The 24,680-nt window shown below is 40.1% G+C and overlaps 1 non-coding gene across 1 annotated transcript; it reads left to right on the forward strand.

The window, feature by feature from the left end:
• The first annotated feature begins 24,075 nt into the window (after positions 1 to 24,075).
• Positions 24,076 to 24,182, forward strand: LOC126005743 (U6 spliceosomal RNA). The gene has a single exon (XR_007494780.1). It is a non-coding gene; the product is annotated as a U6 spliceosomal RNA (small nuclear RNA).
• The last annotated feature ends 498 nt before the right edge of the window (positions 24,183 to 24,680 follow it).

Raw genomic sequence — 24,680 nt, forward strand, 5'->3', positions numbered from 1 at the left:
TACACATTGCCAAGTAAGCAGGTGGAAAAAAGTGTCTCTCAGGAGTCTGAAGCTTTGCCAACAAAGTTTTAAAACACGTAAAAGGATAATAAAAACGAGGCAATTACAATGTATTGCCTACTAAAATAATAGGAATGTAGCTGTATTGCAAAAAGAAGATTGTTGCCTCTGGTTATGAAGATTTTTTTCCCATATAAATGTCAATAGTATAATATTTTACATATAAAACTTAATAACTCTTTTCCTTTGTTTCTGATTGTAAATTGCTTACTTAACTCTACTAGCAAGTAAAGAGAGTTCTTTGGTGGAAAAGACAAAAGATAAAGTACATTAATGCTATATAAAAAAGGCAATAAATAATGTAAGAAATAGCAGAATGAGACATTTTCCCTATTGGAACCAGAATTATAGCTGACTGCTGTACTTATTACTAACAGCATAACAAATTTAGTAGTTTCAAGTGCCACATTACTTTGGACACAGTTTTTAGAGTCAAGAATTTGGAAGAGCTCCGCTGGGAAGTCTCTGACCTACAGTTAGGGTAACTGTGGCCAGGACCAGTTTGGAAATGGTATCTTTGCCCATCTGTTGGTGCCACAGGCCCCTTGGTGTCCATCTCTTTTGAAACTCAAGGGCATTTCACAGAAAGGTATTTTCAGGATATTTTCAGATCTCAATTGCCTGGGCCCACAGAGGAAGGATAGTGTCAAGCCTTCAAGACATTAGCATGTCTACCGGATTCTAATGTTTAAATTAGAGTCACAGAGAAGAGTCTGCCAGGTAGAAGAGTGTATTAATTCTACTATTTCCTGGGGAGCAGAAATTCACACCATAAAAGAGTGTGGGAACTGTGAGACCCAGATACAACAGACTTTCCTGACCCAAAAGTTTATTTTATAGAACTCTGAAATGAGAAAAGTCATATATGTTCACGTTAACAAGTGAAATTACCAAAATATACATTTTGGTTAATAAAATCTCTCCAGGTGCCTGCCTGAGAGATAGCACAGCAGCAGGGGGTTTGCCTGGCATGCAGCTGACCCAGGATGTACCTAGGTTCGATTTCCAGCATCCCATTTGATCCATAGAGCTTGCCAGGAGCAATTTCTGAGCACAGAGCCAGGAGTAACCCCTGAATGCCACTGGGTGTGGCCCAAACCAAAAATAAAATTTCTTTAGCTCTCATCTGATCTTCACCTTCCTGGATATAACCAATGTGCCTTGCACATGTTTCTGCATGTACATGCAGAGAAAAACACTCATAGATGTTGATGGGTAGTTGCTTTTAGAAAAGTCAGACAATAGCATGAAACTTACTCTGCAAATTGCTTAGCTACTTGCTCAGCTATGGACATCTTCTAGGCATCAATCCAACTCATTTTGTTAAGTGCTATGGAATATTCCATGGTTTAATGTGACTATAATTTTCTCAACCATTCCCCTTGGAATTGGAGCCCAGGATTTTACAAGCTATCAGACCTTAAAATCCTCCTCAGCATACCTATGGCCTCACTTCCAGTCAGAACAATCGCATTCTCAGTGGCTGCAGCCAGTATTACTGTGACAAGAATGAGCTCACATTTACAGAGGATCCACAGCCTGATAGAGCCCAGCACTGCCTGTGTCTGGAGTGTGTTTTATTATGCCTGATTTGGGGGTGGAGATGGTTTAGCATAATAAAGACTCTAGCAGGCTTGGGGGACTATAAGGGATGCTATGGCTAGAACCTGAATCAAGGCATGCAAGGCAAGGGCCTTACCTTATGCGTTATCTCTGTCACCAACCATTGAATTTGGGGGCTATTGCTATATTTATCTCCATTGAATAAACATAGCCTAATATTCACTAATGATGGGAGATGTTTGTTTTTTGGTTTGTGCCACTACAAACAATATAAAATAAACTTCTTTATACATAGATTAAGTCTATGCATACAAGTGCTTTCAGTTTAGGATTGGTTATTGTAATAGATATTTTTGGATTACACTTCCCAAAGTTTTAGCAGTTCATATTCTTAAAAGCTAAGCAAAAATATTTCTCATCATTTGAGTGTTTGTTGATTTGATAAGTTAAACAACTTATCTGGCTATTCCTTTAATTTAATCTCCCAACCAATTTCTAGCAATTTACACTTGACAGAAAAGTAACATGTCACATTTTATTTTTTTCAATATGCTGGATTTTTTAAATTGTTGTTTCATTTCTGCTTTTTTGGGGGGGCCACATCTGGTGACACTCAAGGGTTACTCCTGACTCTGCACTCAGAAATTGTTCCTGGCAAGCTCGGTGGAGTATATGGGATGCCAGGAATCAAACCCGAGTATGTCTGTACGCCTGGCAAATGGCCTACCGCTGTGCTATCTCTTTGGCTCCTCATTATTGCTTTAGCTCATAATTCACAACCACTTCTCAAAAGTGAATTAAACATCTAAAATTTTTATTTTGTTTAGGGTTTTTTTTTTTTCACACAGGTGGTGCTCAGGTACTTATTACTGGCTTTGTCAGGGATCTTTCCTGACAGTGCTGAGGACCATATGAGATACTGAGAATCAAACTCAATTACATGGAAAGCAATTGCTTTACTGACTCACTATCTCTTGGAGACCAAAGTTTTCATTCTGTAAAATGTTTGTTCATGGTCTTTCATCCACTGTGCTAATGCATTGACTTTATTTATTAATTGTATTATTTATCAAGTTGGTGTGCCTGCAAAAGCAAGAGTTACATGTATTGTATATTTCTTGTCTTATTACAGATCTCCTTGCAGCTAAATATCTAAATTGTATGTGTCAAAATGTATCTTTTAGGAGATGGGAAAGTTATGGTGTACAGGTTAGGGTAAACCAACCTGGGTTTAATTCTAGCATTGCAGGGGCCATGCAGCAGCGCATCCTCAGGTCTGGTACTGGGTCAATAGCCCATCGCCATGAGAGCTATGGGACCATCTACTCATCATTTGGGAATTCCAAAAATAATACCTATGCATTTTTCTTATAGGTTCTTGTTTTCTTTTACAATTTTTTACTTCATATAAAGAAAATGCATCACATAGTTGACAATAATACATTTTTTCCAGATTAATTAGATAAAAGTTATTTTAAATAAAGCTAGAAAGGAAAAAGAAAAAAGAAAGAAAGTTTAAAAAAGAAAGTAAAAAGGAAAAGTACAGTAGCAAGCCATTTGTGAAAATAATTGTATCTCCAATGAAGTCATTAAGACAATGTCTGAATATTTAGTAAGTTCTTGTTAGCTGTCCATTCTGTTATTTCATTTGTTTCTAAACATTAAGTAACCTCAACTATAACATTGGCATCTACCTTGTATGTTCCGATAGTAATAAAAATCATCAAACAAATGAAGTTGTTCAGCAATTCAAGGCACTAATACTGATATTTCTGCTTTTTAGGGGTGTGTTCTCAGCTGCCAGGCTTCCTGTGAGAAGGAGGATGCTGGTGAGGGTGTCTGCACCTGCTCCAAAAAGCCCAGGTGATATCATCCCAAATACTGGTATACAAAGTTTGGTCAGATTGGTGTTTCTGAAGAGAACTGTAGAGGTGTTGTGAGGCACGGCCATTGGCAAAAATGCTAATTCTGGGTTATGGATGCAGCAAGCATGGCTTGGAAGGGTCGGGGGTTGGCCCACCTCTTTTCCTGAGATTGCCAGATTTCTGTTGCATGGGCAGATGTACCTATGATTTTTCATGGTTTGGTTTACATCTTGTTTGGGAAAAGAGATTTCTATGGAGCTGGCCCAGTGCAAACATGGTGACTGCATTTGTCTTTTTTACTGCTTATGACAGTCCCATCCACAGTTATAAAAAGTTTCCCAAAGTTTTATTTGAAATTCTATTTCTTAAATTTTTAATACATCTAGAATTTTATGAATTTATGGCAGTGCTTAATACTTATACCTAGTTCCATGCTCAGGGTCACTCTGGTGGTTTTGGGAAGTGGGTTATATACTGCACTGTGAATACAACCTGATTGACACCTAACCGATGCACTGTGTCTCTGGAACTATAAAATAAGATAATAGTTTTTCAGCTGTTTAATTATTCTGCCTGAATATTTCTTTTTTGCTTTTATTACATTTATTTCTGACTTTATTGATATTTTAATTACTAGACATTGCTGTAGCCTATTTTTCTACCCAAATCAGCCAGATGTTATTTCTGAGTAGACTGAGATATCTCTCATCTATGAGATTTTAAGTGACATTTTGTAGAGAAACATAAGCATAAGCTCACAGGTAAATTAAACCCTCTTGAGTGAAGTTATTCATTTGAGGTGAGAGGCATTTCCAACCAGTACACTGGGACCCCAAGATCCTGTGGCAACGATACCACATCCAGACCAGAGTGTTCAATAATGCTGCCTAGGACAGAGGTGCTAGGGGGTTCTGAGTGTACTCAGAGAGGCCTTGCAGTGCTAGGTATTGAACTCAGGTCCTGACACATAAAGGACATGTGCCTCTGACTCATAAACTAGATCCCCAGACACTGAGGTTATTCTTTCTTGAGGGGGGCCATATTTGACAGTGCTCAGGGCTAACTTCTACCTCTGCACTCAGGGTCTTCATCCAGTAGGGTCAGAGGAGCATATGGGACCAAAAGAATCAATCATACAGGTCAGCTGTATGCACAACAATCACTATTGATGTACAATGAAAGTATTGATATACTTTCATAAGCATTTATATGAGGGGAGATATAAGGGAAGAGAGTGATATATGTAAAAGAAAGAATGTGCGCCTCTCCAGATGAAAAAAAAATGCTGAAAGTACATGCCTCAGGTTGAGATGTGGGGCAATCTCTGAGGTGAAGATAACTTTTAGATAATTAATCTCACTTTTTAAAATATGCAGCAAAAAGAAGAAAAATAAATAAATTAAATATGCAGCAACTTCTAAAAGCCCACATTCATGTAACTAAAATGAAGTTAAAAATTGTCAATTAATTAATCAATATGAACAATAAAACAAAATGCATATTGAGCTTGAATTATTCAGTTAGATTGATCAATAAAAATACATATTCAGACAAATCTGTATTCTACAAACATGACTGAGACATTGTTGAATACTTTCTGTTTTTATTATATTGTTTAGTATTCTAAGATTAAAATTAAGCTATTAAAACAAATTATAGACATATAACTGTTTTGTTGTTTTCCCTTATTTATTTTTCCTAGGAGCACTATTACTAGTGAGTTACAATTGCTTATGGGAATTGTCAGTGGACAGAGCTGAAAATATAAATTTATTTTTATTTAACTCTAACTTCAAAGTTAATTCCTTGCCTTTATCTTTTAATTTACAATTTTTATATTCTAAAAATGTCACCATTTCTTTTGTCCTGATATATTGGTAGAACCATAGAAAAATTAAAATATAGTAGATATGGCAGGAGAGATAGTATAGTACAGCAGGTAGGGTACTTGCCTTGCACACAGCCAACCCAGGTCCCTGACATCCCAAATGGGACCCTGAACATTGTCTATAGTAGTTCCTGAGTGTAGAGCCAGGAGTAACACCTGGTCATTGCCAGATGTGGCCCCAAATCCAATAATAATGATATTATAATATAATTAATATAATATAATATCACATGAAGTAACATAAATAGTAAATATATATGAACTTATTGTATGTTATATATGTAAGATAGTTTGTATTTAAGTGTCTTTCAAATGATTTCATGTTATTGTAAAATACTTTTTTTTTTGTTTTTTTTTTGTTTTTTTTTTGTGGTTTTTGGGTCACACCCGGCAGTGCTCAGGGGTTATTCCTGGCTCCAGGCTCAGAAATCGCTCCTGGCAGGCACAGGGGACCATATGGGACGCCGGGATTAGAACCGATGACCTCCTGCATGAAAGGCAAACACCTCACCTCCATGCTATCTCTCCGGCCCCGTAAAATACTTTTTTAACATCTTTATTTAAGCACCATGATTACAAATATGTTTGTAGTTGAGTTTCAGTCATAAAAAGAACACCCCCCCTTTACTAGTGCAACATTCCTACCACCAATGCCCTCCATTGACTCCTAAATGAAGTTGAAGATCTCTTTGCAAGTTTACTTCTGTCTAGAAGATTTCAAGTTTACTTCTGTCTAGAAGATTTCAAGTTTACTTCTGTCTAGAAGATTTTCTATTAGATTTCTATTAGAAACATTTACTGTAAGTACAGAGTTTTTAAGACTGAGATAGAGTCAGAAAGAGGATCTTATTCTAGACTTTGATCTGGAACTCATTATGATCACATTTTCCCCCATTCCATTGTGTCTCTGGCCACTAGGCACTATGTTCTTGCCTATAGGATCGGCCTCCTCTGATTCATTCAATAGAAATGTATTAACTAATTATCACGCCATGCAATGTGGGACGATCAAGAGCTTTTTCCCTGCCCCTGGAAAAGCTGCTCTGCAGAAGGAGCTTATGCAGGACAACTTAGTTGGGGAGCAGTGAGTGGAGCATGCTTCTATTTTCATCATTTGTACATAGGTTAGTGTTGACCCCAGAATGTTGTTCCACTGAGTCCTCCCACTATTTTGCTTTCCTAATCATGCTGCAGAGCTAACCCTCTAACCCCACTTCCATCCCCAAAATTTTGCAATCTCCTGATGTCTGTCCTCTGTTTGGGCTACTTGTACTTCACACCCAGCTCTACATAAGAACTAAATTAATTCGCCCTATAACTGATCCGATTATCATTAAGGTTTCACTCTCATTCATTTACCTAACCATCTAACAAGTATTAAGAATTTATCTGAGGAGCCAGAGAGCTAGAATGGTGAGTAATAAAACCAGCATAGGTTCAATATTCAGCGCTCCCACATGATCCTACCAGGAGTGACCTCTGAATGCAGAGCCAAGAGTAAGGTCTACACATGGCAAGAAAACAACATGCACAAACATACACACACAAGAAACTCTCATCCACTGCTTGTGTGGAATATTATCTTTCTTAGCCTTTATGAAAAGGAATATAGTGATACATACAAAAATAGAAATAAATCTGCCATATAATATATATCACTTTTTAACCATCTTCCCCCAAAATACTAGAACACTAACTCAAAGGACATATATATATATAGATAGATAGATAAATATACCTATGTTCATCATCACACTTAGTACAATAGTCAAGAAACTGAAACAATACAAAATGCCCAACAACAGGTAAATGGGTCAAGAAAGTGTGGGATACATATACAATAGAATGCTATGAAATTCTAAGAAATAACAAAGTCATAATTTGCAGCAACATGTATGGAACAAGAGGATATGCTGAGTGAAGTCAGTCAGAAGAAACGGAATGGATACAGAATGATCTCTTTCATATGTGAGACTTAAAGATACACAGCAAGGTACCAACATAGGTCTAAAGACAGCATAATGGGAGAACTGTTCACACAACTAAATTGGACTGAGAGCCTGGGAGAAAAGGGCCTTGGCAACCTTGGGAGAGGGAGGATGACACTGATGATGCAAGTGGAATTGGAATTATGTGTATGAGAAATAATTTTAATATTATTGTAAACTAGAATGTGACTTTTTTTTTTGGGGGGGGGGGCACATCCAGCGGTGCTCAGGGGTAACTCCTGGCTATCTGCTCAGAAATAGCTCCTGGCAGGCATGGGGGACCATATGGGACACCGGGCTTCGAACCAACCACCTAAGGTTCTGGATCAGCTGCTTGCAAGGCAAATGCCGTTTTACTATACGCCAGCCCCTAGAATGTGACTTTTTAAAAATTCAAAAAATAAAATGAATTTCCTGGCACCAGAGTAATAGTACAGGTGTACCTGTGATTACACTGCTGGGTTCAATCTCTAGTTCTCTATATCATCCCAAAACCTACCAAAAGTGAACCAAGAGTAAGCCCAAAAGCACTGCTGGTGAGGTCAAAATTACAAAACAAAATAAATTTTTAAAAGTCTCTCCTATTTGATAGTGTTGATGACGTTAGTAAAAATAGTATCTGTTGACTACATTATTATGCACAGCATACCATTCTAAGTATTTTATATGCATTTATAACCAACCCTCCCTCAGATTCTTTGAGATAAGTGCTATTCCTTTTACAGATAAAAATGGAGATTCTGGTCGGGTCTCTTTGTATTTAGGCCAAGGTTATTTCTTTCCATGTCCCTCATATTTTGGTGGGCCTATGCAAACAACAATTGCCACTCTAACACCATTTTTACTGTGCTCCTTTGACTCTAATCCTTAAAAAGAACCCACTTAAAATTTGAGGTTAACTTAAGCTAATTTGCATGTATATGGAAATGTAAAAAAATACTATGCCTGTAATGTTTAAGGAGTTACGTAAGTTTTATGGCTTTAGATTGCCTTGTGTGCTGTTAAGAAATATTATAATGTGTTACAATCTGGGGACTTGAGGGACAAAGTAATTGTACATGGATTCTGTCTTATTTATCTTAATGTTCTTTGGCTGAAATTTCAAAGTTAAGATATCAGCAAGGGGACTTCTGAGAATTATGTTATGGGTGATTGTCCTTCCACTGTAACTTTACCTTGTCCTCTTCCTTTGCATCCTTGTTCTCATAATTAAAAATAAAAAAATTAAAAAAATAAAAGAAAAATGGAGATTCCAAGAGGTTAAGCCTTCTTTCCAAGCTAGTTAGTAGACAGGACAGATCTTCAAGTGGGTGGTTTGACTCCTAACCTTTCTACTATGTTCAAACCAGTGGATGGCAGGCAACACCTGCAGAAGAACAAATTTGGTGGTTTCTCTGCTTTCAAGTAAGGATCCATTCTTTCTATTTGCTGTAATTCTGTCCTACTACTTTATTCTGCTTTGTATAGAATTGTCTAAATTCCAGAATTAGTGTTATAGCACAGCTGGTAGGGTGTTTGCCTTGCACATGGCCAACCCAGGTTTGATCCCATATGGTCCCCTGAGCCTGCCAGAAGTAATCTGAGTTCTGATCCAGAAGTAACTCCTGAGCAAAACAAAAAGAATTATCTGAATTCCTGCATCCCTCCCAGTCCTTCACAGACTTTGCTAAAGTTCTTCATAGAGGAACTATTCCTGTTTTATTTGTCTTCATAGCACCCTGAATTTAGTATAGATTCTGCAGGTGGTTAAAAATAAGTAAGGGAGATCATGATTCTCACCCAACTCTCATTGGCCTTGGGAATTTAAAATTATAATTGTGTTTCTTTTCACTCTCAAATTTGTGGCAGTGAGACCGAATAAGTACTTCAAAGAAATTCAAGCTGTAACTTCTTCAGATCTAGTTAAACACTTTTGCATATTGGACCTCAAGACCAAAGGCCACCAGCCTACAAAATCTTTAGGAAAAGATAACCAGCCGCTGACAGCCACTCCACTCCCTTTGTAGCAAACCCTGAGCCTGTCATTTAATGCTTAATACAATTGCTCCATTACTCAACCTTCCTGGTGAGGGCAGTCAAGAGTGACGCAGCCAGCATCAGTGCCACACAGCTATCTTTACCAAAGCCCCCACCCCGCCACAAACTGCAAGTTCATGCCTGGGACCATGTGTAGCCAAATCCTTTTAGGTAAGCACAGATCAGCAAGCAATGTGCAGTACCTGGAGTAAAGTGCAGAGTGTCTCCAGAGAGATGCTTTCAAATACTGCATTTAAGATTTCAAGACCACTAATGAGATGCCCTTCCTCTGTGCTTGCTCCCTTATAGTCAAGCACAGCCCTCTCTTCCATCTTTCCATGTACATACCATCCTTGCCCCTAATACATTTTGTCAAGGAAGTGGGGGTGGGATGAGGGAGTGTGTGTGAAGAGTTCTGCCTCATAAATTTTTATTTAAAATTTTATTTCATATAGATGTAGTAAAATCTAAGTTGATTCGGAGAGTGAATGAATATCAAAGTGCTGGCTGTGGAACTGTGCTGGAGAAATTCAAGATGTTCTCTTGTGGGGCCGGAGAGATAGCATGGAGGTAAGGTGTTTGCCTTGCATGCAGAAGAACAGTGGTTCAAATCCCAGCATCCCATATGGTTCCCCAAGCCTGCCAGGAGCGATTTCTGAGCGCAGAGCCAGGAGTAACCCCTGAGCAAAGCCGGGCGTGACCCCCCCCCAAAAAAAGAATATGACTCATCTGTGTGCATGATTCAGTGTTTTTACTGCAATCATAGAGTTGTGCAACCACCCCTCCAAACAATTTTAAATCACTTTTATAAAATATAAAACACATTTATGATTCCAGAACTTATTCATCCCCTTTCCACTAGCCCTACAGCACCATGAGTTTACTTTCTTTGGCTATGCGCTCAGAAACTGCCCCTGGCTTGGGGGGACCATATGGGACGACGGTGGATCGAACTGTGGTCCTTTCCTTGGCTAGCGCTTGCAAGGCAGACACCTTGCCTCTAGCGCCATCTCGCCGGCCCCGAATTTACTTTCTTTATCTGTGGGTTTATATCCTATGTTTATATCCTATTTTCCTTTTCCTGACATTTCACAGAAACAGAATGTGCTCGTGACTGGTATTAAAGCCAATATACTTTTAAGAATTTGATGAACAATTTAGACCCTCAAGATGCCCAGTGAACTCTCCCAATTGATCTATAGAACTTGACTTCTGAAAGTGCCTGATAGCCATGGACCTGGCTATAGAAACACAGATGCTTGGTTCCCCTATAGAAACATAAATTATGAGCAGCTCTAGAATGTCCCCTAAGCTGACTCAGTTTCTCTATGTCTCTGACTGTTTCTTTTCTTGTCTCTGACTCTTTTTTTTTTTTTTTTTTTTTGGTTTTTGGGTCACACCCGGCAGTGCCTCAGGGGTTATTCCTGGTTCCAGGCTCAGAAATTGCTCCTGGCAGGCACTGGGGACCATATGGGGCGCCGGGACCGATGACCTCCTGCATGAAAGGCAAACGCCTTACCTCCATGCTATCTCTCCGGCCCCGTCTCTGACTCTTGATTAACTGCATCTGGCTCTCTTTGGTCCAAACCAAAACTCCCCTACTAGTGATAGCAATAAGAGAGCCCTAGATTTAACCCTGGCCACCCAGAGATCCATCTCTATTAAAGGAAGAGAGACCCATTCCCTAATAAGAGAGCCAACAGTAAATGGGCTCACTCACAAAATGGGTCTGTTTGTAAGTGCTCCTTTGTCATCTGGAAAGCAGGATTTTAAGAGCTGTATCAGTAAGTTATGTTTCTCACTAATTTTACTTGGGGTTGAAATTGTAAAACAAAGTCTGCCAGCAATTGGTAGACTATTTTTAAGTAGAAAACCTTTAGCTCTCATGAGATCCATTTGAGGTTTCTTTTCCTTTTATTTTTCTGAGATGGGTGATGGTTTGAGCCACACCTCTCCGTGCTCCTGAATTACTGGCTCTGTGTTCAGGGAACCATATATGGTGCTGGGATAGAACTACAGCCAGTCATGTGTAAGACAAGCACATTAGTCTCTGTACTATCACTCTGGCCCTGACATATTTCATTTTTAAGAACATATTAATAAGTTAGATTAGAAAGTCTATTATAACAAACATTCTGGTTGTTTTATAGAAGTTAATATATAAAATAAATGTGATACTTTTAAAATATACTAACTGAATTTCTTTTATTATTATTATTATTATTATTTTATTTAATTTATTTTATTTTTGGTTTATGGGTCACACCCAGCAGTGCTCAGGGATTACTCTTGGCTCTATGCTCAGAAATTGCTCCTGGCAGGCTTGGAGGACCATATGGGATTCCGGGATTCAAACCACCGTCCTTCTGCATGCACAGCAAATGCTCTACCTCCATGTTATCTCTCCAGACCTGAATTTCTAATATTTCAATGTATAAATCTTTTATGAGGGGGCCTGGAGAGATAGCACAGCGGCATTTGCCTTGCAAACAGCCGATCCAGGACGAAAGGTGGTTGGTTCGAATCCCGGTGTCCCATATGGTCCCCCGTGCCTGCCAGGAGCTATTTCTGAGCAGACAGCCAGGAGTAACCCCTGAGCACCACCGGGTGTGGCCCAAAAACAAAAACAAAAAAAAAAAGTCTTTTATGAGAAAAATTTTCTCTCCTAAATGTTTAACTTTTATATTATCTCTCTATAAGAAACTAAATTAATATAACCAAACCCAACATATCACACTTAATAAGTAGATTTGGGGGCCAGGGAGATAGCATGGAGGTAAGGCATTTGCCTTTCATGCAGAAGGTCGGTGGTTCGAATCCCGGCATCTCCTATGGTCCCCTGAGCCTTCCAGGAGCAACTTGTGAGCACAAAGCCAGGAGTAACCCCTGAGCGCTGCTGGGTGTGACCCAAAAACAAAAACAAAACAAACAAAAAAAATAGATTTGATTGAAAAGGCACTAACAGTTTCTTCTTGAGTTTTACACGAATAAAGTATTATTCAGGCATATATTTTATTTTCTGTAAGATTCAAATTTTGGAGCCAGTAGTACAGTGGATTGATCACTAACCTTACACAGGTCTGACCTGGGTTCAATTCCGATTTCCCATATGATCCCCTGAGCCCATCAGGAGTAAGTCCTGAGCACCATGCAGTATGACACAAAAACAAAAAACAAATAAACAAAAAAAAATATTTCAATGTGTTCTTTCTCCTTAAATCTGAACACCCTAAGCTTTTATAAAATAAGAATATAAAATAATATGCCATAATCAAATAAAACTGGAAATAAAGTTTTCCAGTCTAGATAGGGGAAAAGACAAGAGACAGAGAAACAATGATTTTGACTCTTTAGTTGTTGATGTGGTGCAGTAACATTGTACTGAAAGCATGAGCCTTAACACTATCGTAAATCATGTAACCTCAAAGTATTTTTTTATAATTTTTATTGTGATCAATGTGAATTACAAGACTTTTACAGTTGTATTTAAGGTGAATTAGGGCCATTCCCATCACCAGTGTTGATCTCCCTCTACCCCTGTTCCCAGCAATCATCCCATACCTCCACCCTATGCCTCCTGGACTGCTAGTGTAACAGGTTCCTTTAAAGTGTATAGCTTATGGTAAGTGTATAAGTGTATAGCTTATTGTAGATTGGGTCTCTTGATTCTATTGTCACTAACTTTGAGTTGGGTATTTAGGTCTGATGATTTTTTATTTCCACTCAATATTCATGAGACTGCTTGTCCCTGGTACCATCCACTCCCCCCCACCTCAATTTTTTTTTGTGTGTGGTTTTTGGGTCACACCCGGCAGTGCTCAGGGGTTATTTCTGGCTCCAGGCTCAGAAATTGCTCCTGGCAGGCACGGGGGACCATATGGGGCGCCGGGATTCGAACCGATGACCTCCTGCATGAAAGGCAAACACCTTACCTCCATACTATCTCTCCGGCCCCAACCCACCTCAATTTATGAGCCTGAACAAGATGATTTATATTCTAGTGTTTTGTTCGGGGGTAAAGAAAGCTGGGAGAAGCCCCTTGCTAGAAGCTATAAATATAAATTTGGGGGGATTGGGTCACAACAGACAGCGATCAGGGGTTACTCCTGGCTCGTTGCTCAAAAATTGTTCCTGGCAGGCCCAGAGAAATAGCACAGCGGAGTTTGCCTTGTAAGCAGCTGATCCAGGACCTAAGGTGGTTGGTTCGAATCCCAGTGTCCCATATGGTCCCCCATGCCTACCAGGAGCTATTTCTGAGCAGACAGCCAGGAGTAATGCCTGAGCACCGCTGGGTGTGACCCAAAAACAAAACAAAAAAAATAATAAATTGCTCCTGTCAATTTGAACCTGGATTTGAACCACTGTCCATCCTAGATCAGTCAATTGCAAGAAAAATGTCTGTTACATCCCATCTAAGGAAAGCACGCACCAGACTTGGTATTTTCCTTCCCTGGTGCAGGGCTTTCCTCTTCTAAAATAATTATTTGCCAAAAGACCCGCTTAGCGAAGTCAATCATTTGACCCTTTGCGTGGATTATTGGCGGTAATCCCAACATGACTGTAACATTACATCCATTCTCTATTTGGCCACTATAGAAATCCAGCCTCAGCTCCTACAGACAAAGAAATGTCAGTACCAAAGCCCGCCAAAAGTCTCCTGCTGAGCTCTTTTGTGATCTCTCTCTCCCCCTATTTCCTTAAAGATATCTGGTTTCTCTTTACCTGTCTCTTCATATGCTAATTCTAGCTCAGATCTCATTGGTTCATCCCCTTTTCTTTTCTTCCCTGGCTACGCCCCAAAAATCCATCTATATAAGGCCCGATTCAAGAAATAAATTCTCTCTGGACTCTCCCTCTTGTTTTTACCATGTAATTCTGTGTGGTTTCATTTATTTCATATTTCATATTTCATATTCGTCCACTCGTGCATCCGCTTGATTCCCAGTGGAAAAATAAACCCACTAAGGTTTGCTTCAGGGACTTTTATCTTATTATGATAAAAGTCCGCAGCAAATGTCCTACCACAGTGCTATCTCTCTGACCCCTATAAATATAAAGTTAAAAGAAGAAAGGAAAAGGAAACTAAAACAAGACAACAACAACAAACAAAATGAAAAAAGTGGGGGGCTGGTGTGGCAAGGTTTTTTAGTTTTTTATTTTTGCATAGGGGAAATTAGAAAGGAAATTCCCTTGGCCTAAGAAATTCTTTTGGCCTAAGAGGTACAAGGTTTCTCCACCTTTGAAGCATATTGACATGGGAACAACTACAGGCTCCAGACATGTTCATTGTCAAACCCCAAGGTCTTTTTTTTTTTTTTTTTTTTTTTTTTTTTTGGTTTTTGGGCCACACCCGGCGGTGCTCAGTAATAGCTCCTGGCAGGCACGGGGGACCATATGGGACACTGGGATTCGAACCAACCACCTTTGGTCCTGGATGGGCTGCTTGCAAGGCAAACACCACTGTGCTCTCTCTCCGGGCCCACCCCAAGGTCTTTTCATGGTGCCAAGAAACGTTCTGCTCAGTTGTGGTTGTACAAATCAGTCCTCCATAATTAGAGATCTTAGTTTTTGCACAGATCCTACTATGAAATCTAGGATCAAGTTAAGTTCTGCTCCATCACGGTTGTTGTAGTCAGTCTTCTTTAACTTGTGATCTTGGTTTTTGCACAGATTCTAGGACGAAGCCTAGGATAAAGTCTTTCTTTTTGGTCCCAGGAAAAGTTGAGCTCACTTGCGATTATCCAAATCAGTCTTCTGTAATTAGTGATCTTGGTTTTGCACAGATCAAAGGACAGTGTCTTCTGATTTCCTCTCACCATTAGGTGATGAGAGAGGGCAACCTGCCCTTAGATCATGTTGTTGCTGTTTCCTCATCATCAGGATGTCATATCTAAGCAGTATTTTTTTAAACTTTCAAGACCAGAAAGATTATTCGAAGGACTGACCATATGCTGTGCTTGCAGGAAGTCTAGGCAAATATCCAGCACTCTATGTATCCCCAAGCATCACCAGGAGTGACCCATAAGCCAGGTATAGCCCAAAAACACACAAAAAGTATTTTGAACTTGTATTCTGAAACTGTACATTTATTAATGTACAGTAATGAAGATGGAGAAGTAATACAGGGACTAAGGTGTTTTCCTTGCACCCTGCCAGCCCCAGTTCAATCCCTGGCACATGTCTGGTACCCTGAAGCCCTGAGCACATTGGAAGTGACACAAAATTTTAAAAATTTACAATTATTTTCAATTAAATTTAAACATAAAATGACAAACTTTGGGCCAGAGCGGTGGTGCAGAGTGGTAAATCATCTACCTTGCCAGCGCTAGCCTAGGACAGACTGTGGTTTAATCCCCTGGTGTCTTTGGTCCCCCAAGCCAGGAGCAATTTCTGAGTGCATAGCCAGCAGTAACCCCTGAACGTCACAAGATGTGGCCAAAAAAAAAAAAAAAAAAAAAAAAGACAAACTTTGCAATACATAAAACTTTGTAGTGTTTATGTTCTAGGCATGTCTTTTATATAGAACTTTCAAGGACCTTAATTAACATTAAGACTTTGATTAATAGGAACCAGAGAAGTAGTACAGTGGGTAGGGAGTTTTTCTTCATACAGTGGACCTGAATTTGATCCTTAGCATCCCATATAGTTTCCTCACCTGCACTAGCACCCTACTAGGAGTAATTTCTGAGTGCAGAGCCATGAGTAACTCTTGAGCATTGCTCAAGGTGTGGTCCCAAACCAAAAATAAAACAAAGGCTTTGATTAATATTAATTAGTACAGTCCTTAAACATTTATTATGTTCATGTTACAGAGCAGTGATGCTAAGACATAAAAGACTGAACTCGGGCCCTGACCTCAATCAAGAAGCTCAAACTGTAAATTCCTCAGAGCCAATTAAACAACATTCCCTGCATATTGTGCCTCAAGGCCAAAGACCTCCCAGCCTACAAATTCCTCAGGACACTGACTACTCACTGCAGGGAGACAGGCACAGCCTCAGCCTTGCCAGCAGTTTTTAATCTTTTCTTACCATAACTGACTATGGGCCTCCGTCCCACTGCCTTTCAGGGCCGGTGGAGATGAGAACTGTGGGACCTGTACCGCTGGCCACTAGTCATGCTCTGGGCCAGTCTTTGGGACTTTGTGCAGCAGATGGTTGAACACTGCTGGATTACCAGTTTGAGCTGCTCCAGGGCTTGCAGGCACATATTTTGGTCAGAAACAATAAAGCTGTCAGATAAGACTGGAAGAGTTTGAATCTTGCATAAGTGCTTAACTTTCATTCAGATGATCTTGAGGGCAGTGGCTAAGATTTGCTGACTTCGGGCCCGGAGAAATAGCACAGCGGCGTTTGCCTTGCAAGCAGCCGATCCAGTACCAAAGGTGGTTGGTTCGAATCCCGGTGTCCCATATGGTCCCCTGTGCCTGCCAGGAGCTATTTCTGAGCAGACAGCCAGGAGTAACCCCTGAGCACCGCCGGGTGTGGCCCAAAAACCAAAAAAAAAAAAAAAAAAAAGACTTGCTGACTTCTTGCTATCAGTTTATTCTTTGATTGTTCCCTTTAACAATAAACTTTGGGACAAAAGACTATGGACTTCTAGAATTGGGGGTGGGGAGTTGATATGCACACCTGGCAGTGCTCAGGGGCTTCTCCTGGCTCTATGCTCAGGAGTTACTCCTGGCAGTATTCAAGAGATCATAAAGGATGCTAGGGATCAAACCCAGATCTACTGCATGCAAGAAAATGCCCTACTGCTCTGCTATTGTTCTGGTCCCCAGATTTCTAATTTTTGACAAATAATTTGGTGCTCGTTGCAACTATGTCCGTGATGTGTGAGATTCTGTTTGTGAGCAAGACTTTGGGACGTGGAGCCTAGTGCTCATTCAGAATGCCAACCCCACCTGACCTGCCACCCCACGCACAGTAGCAGTGCTCCTTTACTTTTGAGCTATACCACTAACATCTAGTCCATGTAATGTTATGATGCAGGAAAGATGTATCTGCTCATTTAGATAAGCAGAATATATCTCTCACACATGCTTGGTTTTCATTCACCATTTCTGACTTGAAATTCCCTAAATGTTGTGAGATAAAAAATGTTTCTTAGAGGCCGGAGAGATAGCATGGAGGTAAGGCGTTTGCCTTTTATGCAGGAGGTCATCGGTTCAAATCCCAGCATCCCATATGGTCCCCTGTGCCTGCCAGGAGCAATTTCTGAGCCTGGAGCCAGGAATAACCCTTGAGCACTGCCGGGTGTGACCCAAAAACCACACACACACAAAAAAAAAAGTTTCTTGTTGGGTCTGGAGTGATAACACATGTAGAGCATTTGCTTTGCTCGTGGCAGACCAGGGTTCAATCTCCGGCATCCCATAGGGGTCCCTGAGCCTGCCAGGAGTAACCCTTGAGCACCACTGGGTGTGGTTCAAAAAAAACAAAAACAAAAAAATGTTTATTGTGTTAATGTAGGTAAATTTTGGAACCCCCCCTTGATCTGGTAGCTAGGTGGAAAGGTTAAAACATACACATAACACACACACACACACACACACACACACATCTGGGAACAAGATTTCTTGTTATGTAGGGAGAGAAAAAGAAAGGACATTGAGTTTAATACCAAGTCAGTGAGTTTATCATTCCCTCCTATGGAATGAAGCCTCCACAAAAGCCAAAAAAGGGTGAGGTTGATGTGAAGAGATTGTGGATTGGTGAATCTGTGTAGATAAAGAATAGGGTCGGGTGGAATTGATGTGCCCAGAATGGATGCCAAAGCTGCTCACCTTTCCCCATGCTTTTACACACATCTCTTCTCACCACTGCTCCCCAGATACAGCCTTTGTAATATATTGATGATCCAGTACAGAGAGTCTCAAACTTTTCTCATTAGAATCACCCAAAGAGCTTTTAAAATTCCCAATATCTTTTGCAAAATGAACCTGTTAGGCTAGCAATCCAGAGGGCTAAGGGTGGAGGTATGGGATGCATGCTGAGAACTATAGTGTAGGGAGGTCAACACTGGTAGTGGGAATGGCCCTAATTCACTGTCCCTGTGTGTCTGGAATACAACTGTGAAAGACTTGTAATTCACATTGGTTTTAATAAAAAAAATTTTTAATCCTAATATCTTTTTAATATTCCTAAGAACAGGACTGAAGACCCCAACCATGGCAAATTCCATCAGAACTATCTCTGGGAGAGGGCCCCTGCATTAAGATTTTATATTGGTTCCAGTGATTCCAATCAGAATTGACTTGGAGAACCACTGGGCTAAAGAATGAGAAGGTTTCCTGAATTATGTGAGCTGTTCAGTCAAATGAATCCAGCTGGAGGTGGAATCTGAGAGTTACTGATCTTCAGTAGTCAGTCAGAAGCACAGGCAATTTCTGGTAGCTTGCAACTGTCATCTACAGAGGGTTCCAGACCCAAAGGAGCCTGATGATGTCAGCATTGAGTTCGTGTGGGAACCTGCACACACTTGTATTAGAATTAGGTCCAGTTGCCATTGGTCAGTCAATGCAAAGATCTTGTCAACTCTGGCCCTAAGACAACACCTGCTATCTAACCAGTGCTTGTTCGGATAACAATGGCCATGCTTTCTCAAGTTGGCTTCCTCTTTCTCCTGCCCAACTGTTGAACCTAAAAATCATCTTGTACTTTTACAGTCACAGAAACTGTGTCTAGAGATCTTACATGTAACACAGTCTGCACGTATAAAGGTGGGTAGTTTTGTTACTTAGCAAAAGGGAAGTTAATGACTTTAGCTAATGTGGATAATTAACATTAGTGATTGAGGCTGCTCAAGAAGCAATCATAGCAGATAACTCTGACAGTGCTCTGAATAATTTGCTTACCTAGGATGACAAGATTCTCCTTGTCTGAAATCAAGCATTTGTCAAGAATGGAAAAGGGGATTAATTTCAACACACTTTAAATGAAAAGATAAAGTATGGCCTCTCAGAAGAAAATGACATTGGGCCCGGAGAGATAGCACAGCAGCGTTTGCCTTGCAAGCAGCCGATGCAGGACCAAAGGTGGTTGGTTCAAATCCTGGTGTCTCATATGGTCCCCCGTGCCTGCCAGGAGCTATTTCTGAGCAGACAGCCAGGAGTAACCCCTGAGCACTACCGGGTGTGGCCCAAAAAAAAAAAAAAAAAAAGAAAATGACATTTATTTTCCTTATTTTCAAATACTTGCAAATAAATCTTCTAAAAGTGTGTTGAAATGGTGGCAAAATTGTTCACACTTGGACTGGAGTGATAGCACAACGAGTGATAGTACAAGGACGTTTGCCTTATTCACAGTCAACCTGGATCGACCCTGGTTCAATTCCTGGCATCCCATATGGTATCCCGAGCCTGCCAGAAGTGATTTCTGAGTGCAGAGCCAGGAACAACCCCTGAGCACCACTGGGTGTGACCCAAAAACAAAACAAACAAACAAAAAATTCAAAGCCATAGCTGAGACCAGAGGGCTCAGTGGTTAGGGCACTTGCTTTGCACATGGCAGATGTGGATTTGATCTGGGCACCCCAGGTCCCTTGAATCTAGCTAGGAGTGATTCCTGAGCACTATTGGCTGTGATCCAGAAACCCAGGAAATAAAATGAAAATAATTGGAAAAAACGAATAAGTTCAAAGTCATGGAAGACTGAGCAGTCTATATACGCTCAGGGACTTCCAGAGATTAAATCAGGGCTGGCTACATGAAAGTCAAGCTACTTAAACCTCTTAATAATCTATTTGGCCTTCTGTTTTTCTTTTTTATTTGTTTGGTATTTTTTGTTTTTGTTTTTGGACCACACCCAGCAGTGCTCAGGGGTTACTCCTGGCTGTCTGCTCAGAAATAGCTCCTGGCAGGCATGGGGGACCATATGGGACACCGGGATTCGAACCAACCACCTTTGGTCCTAGACCGGCTGCTTGCAAGGCAAACGCTGCTATGCTATCTCTCCGGGCCCTCTGCTTTTCTTTTTAACATTAAATAGGACATCTGACTTGCAACATTGCCTAAATATTCTGTAGTGTTACATTTGAAAATAAAGTTTATTTAATCATTTGTTAAAAATCTATTTTTAGGTACATAGGTTGTACTTCAGCTATAGTATTCAGACCCCTTGACCCACTAAGGAAAAGATATAATAATTTTTCTCTATAGGGAGCAAGGAGACCATTTCTGTCAGGTCAAAAATTTTAAGAAATTTTTAAAACCTTCCAGAAAATGGAACCCATCCTCTCTTAATAAGTTCTACAGCAAAATTGAGAGTAGGTTCATTTCCTGAAGTTTTCAGGCCTCAGAAGAGAAAATTTATGAGAATTTTTAAAAAATTTCTGAGATGATAAAGGGTATTTAAAATTGCTCTTTAATTTCCTACTAAATATCTAAAGTGAATTTTTTGGCTTCTTGTGATAGTTGAAGCTTCTGACTTTAGTTCTGCTGAGTCTAGTGCAAGGAGACCTATTTGGCCTTATTAACATCTCTGGCTAAACTGATGTAAATGAATCAGTCAAAACATCACTTCCTTTGTTAGGAACACATGCTGGATAAAGGGGTGGAGAGAAGACAACCCTGGTGGTGGGAAAGGCCCTAATTCATTGTCACCCTGTACCTTAAATATTACTGTAAAAGATTTGTTATTCACTTTTGGTCACAATAAAAATTATTTAAAATAATGAGGTATATTTATGAAAATCTGTTAAGAAAAGACTAAATTAAACCTAGAAATAAGAAAAATACTTACCGCTTATCCTTTCAATGCCATACTGAAGTGCTAACAATTCCATTTAAGGTTAATTTTATTCAGGGTCAGAGAGGTAGAACAGTAGGCAGGGCACTTGCTTTGCACATGACTGAGTCTGGTTTGGTTCCCAGAGTCCTGCCAGGAGTGATCCCTGAGCTCAAAGCAAGGAGTAAGTCCTGAGCACAGTCAGATGTGGGCCAAAGAACAGAAATTTATAAAGAGTAATATAATTCTCTGGTGGTGTATACTTCTTTTTTCTCCATTGAGCACACATTCTGTTGGCTATAGTCATTTATAACCCTTTGAGATGTTAACTCGTAGGAAATTATTTAAATACAGTGAATTTTGTCCTGTACACTTACACAGGGTCTGTTTCCAATAGGAAAGCTTACAGTGTGAATACTCATGCTCATCACTATTCTGAGAAGTCACAAGAGAGTGACTTCAGAAGAACAGAACAGGAAACCCATGGTGTTTTTCCCCAGAGACACCCAACTGAATGGCAATAGATGGCCTCAAAAGCCCTTATGAAGGGGCCGGAGAGATAGCATGAAGGTAAGGCATTTGCCTTTCATGCAGAAGGTCATCGGTTCGAATCCCGGCGCCCCATATGGTCCCCCGTGCCTGCCAGGAGCAATTTCTGAGCATGGAGCCAGGAGTAACCCCTGAGCATTGCTGGGTGTGACCCAAAAACCACAAAAAAAAAAAAAAAAAAAAAGCCCTTATGAAACTCCAGAAACAACCTAAAAATCACAGTAGCCCAGACAAGTTCAAATTCAAGAACAGCATGTTTGAAACAGACAAGAGTTGTTCAGTGTCAGGTCCTTAGTTCTTCTCCAAGGCACAGGTAGCAGAAAAGTAGCCAATATACATTTTTCCTCCGAAAGGAAGAAAAGAATGAAGTGTGTTTACAAATTCCAGTTTGTGAAGAGGGCTATTCTGAGGTAGGTGCACTGACGGTCTGTCAGATTGAACATAGTGATAGAACCAACATACTGTGCAGGCCCTAGGACTGTGGAGAACAAAGGAGAGAGCTCTTGGAAATTGGCGAAGGTTCTAGAGCATTCTGAAGTTCCAGAGATAGACAACAGAGGGAGCAAGAGAACACATACGTCTTAAAAAATAAAATATAAAAAAATAAAAAACAAAGGAACAACAACAAAACCCTGAGAATCTGCCTTAATTGGGATATTTTGGGTGCACACAGAGAAGACACATCTCCACAAAAGGTTTGATAAACTATGAGACTACACTCGTCAATGCCTTACTAGGAAAAAATCAAAAATTGTATTGTTGATGATTTTTACTTTTATTTATTTTTAATTTGGGGGGTGTGAAACATTTTTAGGAGATGATGAAAAAAACCATTTCATTTAGTAAGTTATATGAAAGGAGCCCAGTTTGCTACAAAAGAATACAGAAAGACAATTAAATAGACTTAAGAAACTTACACATGAACAAAATGGGAGCATCAACAAAGACACCAAAACTTCAAAGAAGGATCAGCCATGAGTTCTTTTGGAAATATGGAAGAGTAGGAAGCTCTAAAATCTGGCATCCCACCTAAACAACAACTGTGTTGTTAAACTATTTTTGGAATTTGAGAGTATGCTGAAGGTTTGCAACTTCCAGGGAAAAGTTTTAGTGAAAAACCTTTTAGTGGTAAATTATGAACAATTTCCCAGTTACAGGGTAGACAGCTGGACATATTTCCTGGAGAAGTTGTAAGGCAGATTCTCAGGATAAGCAAAAAACCCTCTTCTCCAACATGTATTTATTCTTTACTTGATGATTGCTTCTGATCACAGGGGTGCAGAAAGCAGTTAAAGCAGTAGACAGCAGTTACTGTCAGACCTCTTCATGCTCCATCAGCTCAGGCAACTCCCAAGATCAAATAAAGGACCAAATATTCCCTGTATTTTGCCATTTCCCCTTCTCTGAGTCAGACATGAAATACTGAATGTATACAAATTAAGAAATGGCCTTACCTATGACCAGAGACGTAGTACGATGGGTACGGTGTTTGCCTTGCACACAACTGAACCAGCCCCACATATGGTCCTCAGAGTATCACCAGGAGTGATCCTTGAGCACAGAGCCAGGATTCAGGCCTGAGCATAGCAGGCTGTGCACACACCCATCCACCATGAAAAAAAAAAAAAAAAAAAAAAAAAAAAAAGGAAGTGACCTTACCTATCCAGAGAAAATCTCTGAAGAGATAAGAAACTCATGGTAATTGAAATAAAAAAAGGCTTATAGATATTCAAAGACAGATATGAACAGGCAGAAGAAAGAATTAACAAACTTGAAGATGGGACCATAAAAATTATTGGTCCTCAGGAACTGAGAGAAAAAAAAAATTAAAAAGAACTTAAGGAGCCTGAGAGACACCTCCAAGCAGAACAACATATGTGTTGTGGATGTTCATATGAAGGAGAGAAAGAAAAGGATTCAGAGAATATTTGGAAAAATGATAGCAGAAGCAATTCATCACTTCTGATTTAAAACCAGCTAGATCTGCAGTTTCTTTTTTTTTTGTTTGTTTTTTTTTTTTTTTGGTTTTTGGTTTTTGGGTTGCACCCGGTGGTGCTCAGGGGTTACTCCTGGCTGTCTGCTCAGAAATAGCTCCTGGCAGGCACGGGGGACCATATGGGACACCGAGATTCGAACCAACCACCTTTGGTCCTGGATCGGCTGCTTGCAAGGCAAACGTCGCTGTGCTATCTCTCCAGGCCCAGATCTGCAGTTTCTTATCAGAAATATGTCAGGGGGTCAAAAAGGTAGAGCGTTTAGTTTGCACACAGTAGGCCCAGATTTGATCCCTGATATTTCATATGTCCCCCAAGCCTGCAAGGAATAATTCCTGAGTGTAAAGCTAAGGAGTACTCCTCGAGTACTACTGGGTGTGGCCCAAAACAAAACAGAAAAGAAATGAGGTCAGAAAGCAGTGGACTGTGCTCGCTTCAGCAGCACATATACTAAAATTGGAATGATACAGAGAAGATTAGCATGGCCCCTCCGCAAGGATGACACGCAAATTCGTGAAGCGTTCCATGTTTAAAAAAAAAAAGAAAGAAAAGAAAGCAGTGGACAGATAAATAATTGAGTGCTAAAAGAAAAAAAGAACTGACTAATAATCCTATAGCTGAAAAAAACCACCTTCAAGAAAAGTTAAGGAGAAACCATACATGCCATATTACACAAAACTGGGATGTGGGGTGGGGCTAGAGTGATAGTCAGTGGGTAGGACGCTCACTTTGACCATAATTTATCAAGTTAAATTCTTTTTTTTTTTTTTTTTTTGGTTTTTTGGTTTTTTGGGTCACATCCGACAGCGCTCAGGGGTTACTCCTGGCTCTATGCTCAGAAATTGCCCCTGGCAGGCACAGGGGACGATTTGGGATGCCAGGATTTGAACCAACCTCCTTCTGCATGAAAGGCAAATGCCTTACCTCCATGCTATCTTTCCAGCCCCCTAAATTCTTAACATTTCATTTGGCTCCCCAACCCCAGGAATATGTGCAGAGTTAGGAATAAGCCCTGAGCACCTCTAGGCATG

The sequence above is a fragment of the Suncus etruscus genome, chromosome 3 (assembly GCF_024139225.1).
Source record: "Suncus etruscus isolate mSunEtr1 chromosome 3, mSunEtr1.pri.cur, whole genome shotgun sequence".
Taxonomy (NCBI): Eukaryota; Metazoa; Chordata; class Mammalia; order Eulipotyphla; family Soricidae; genus Suncus; species Suncus etruscus.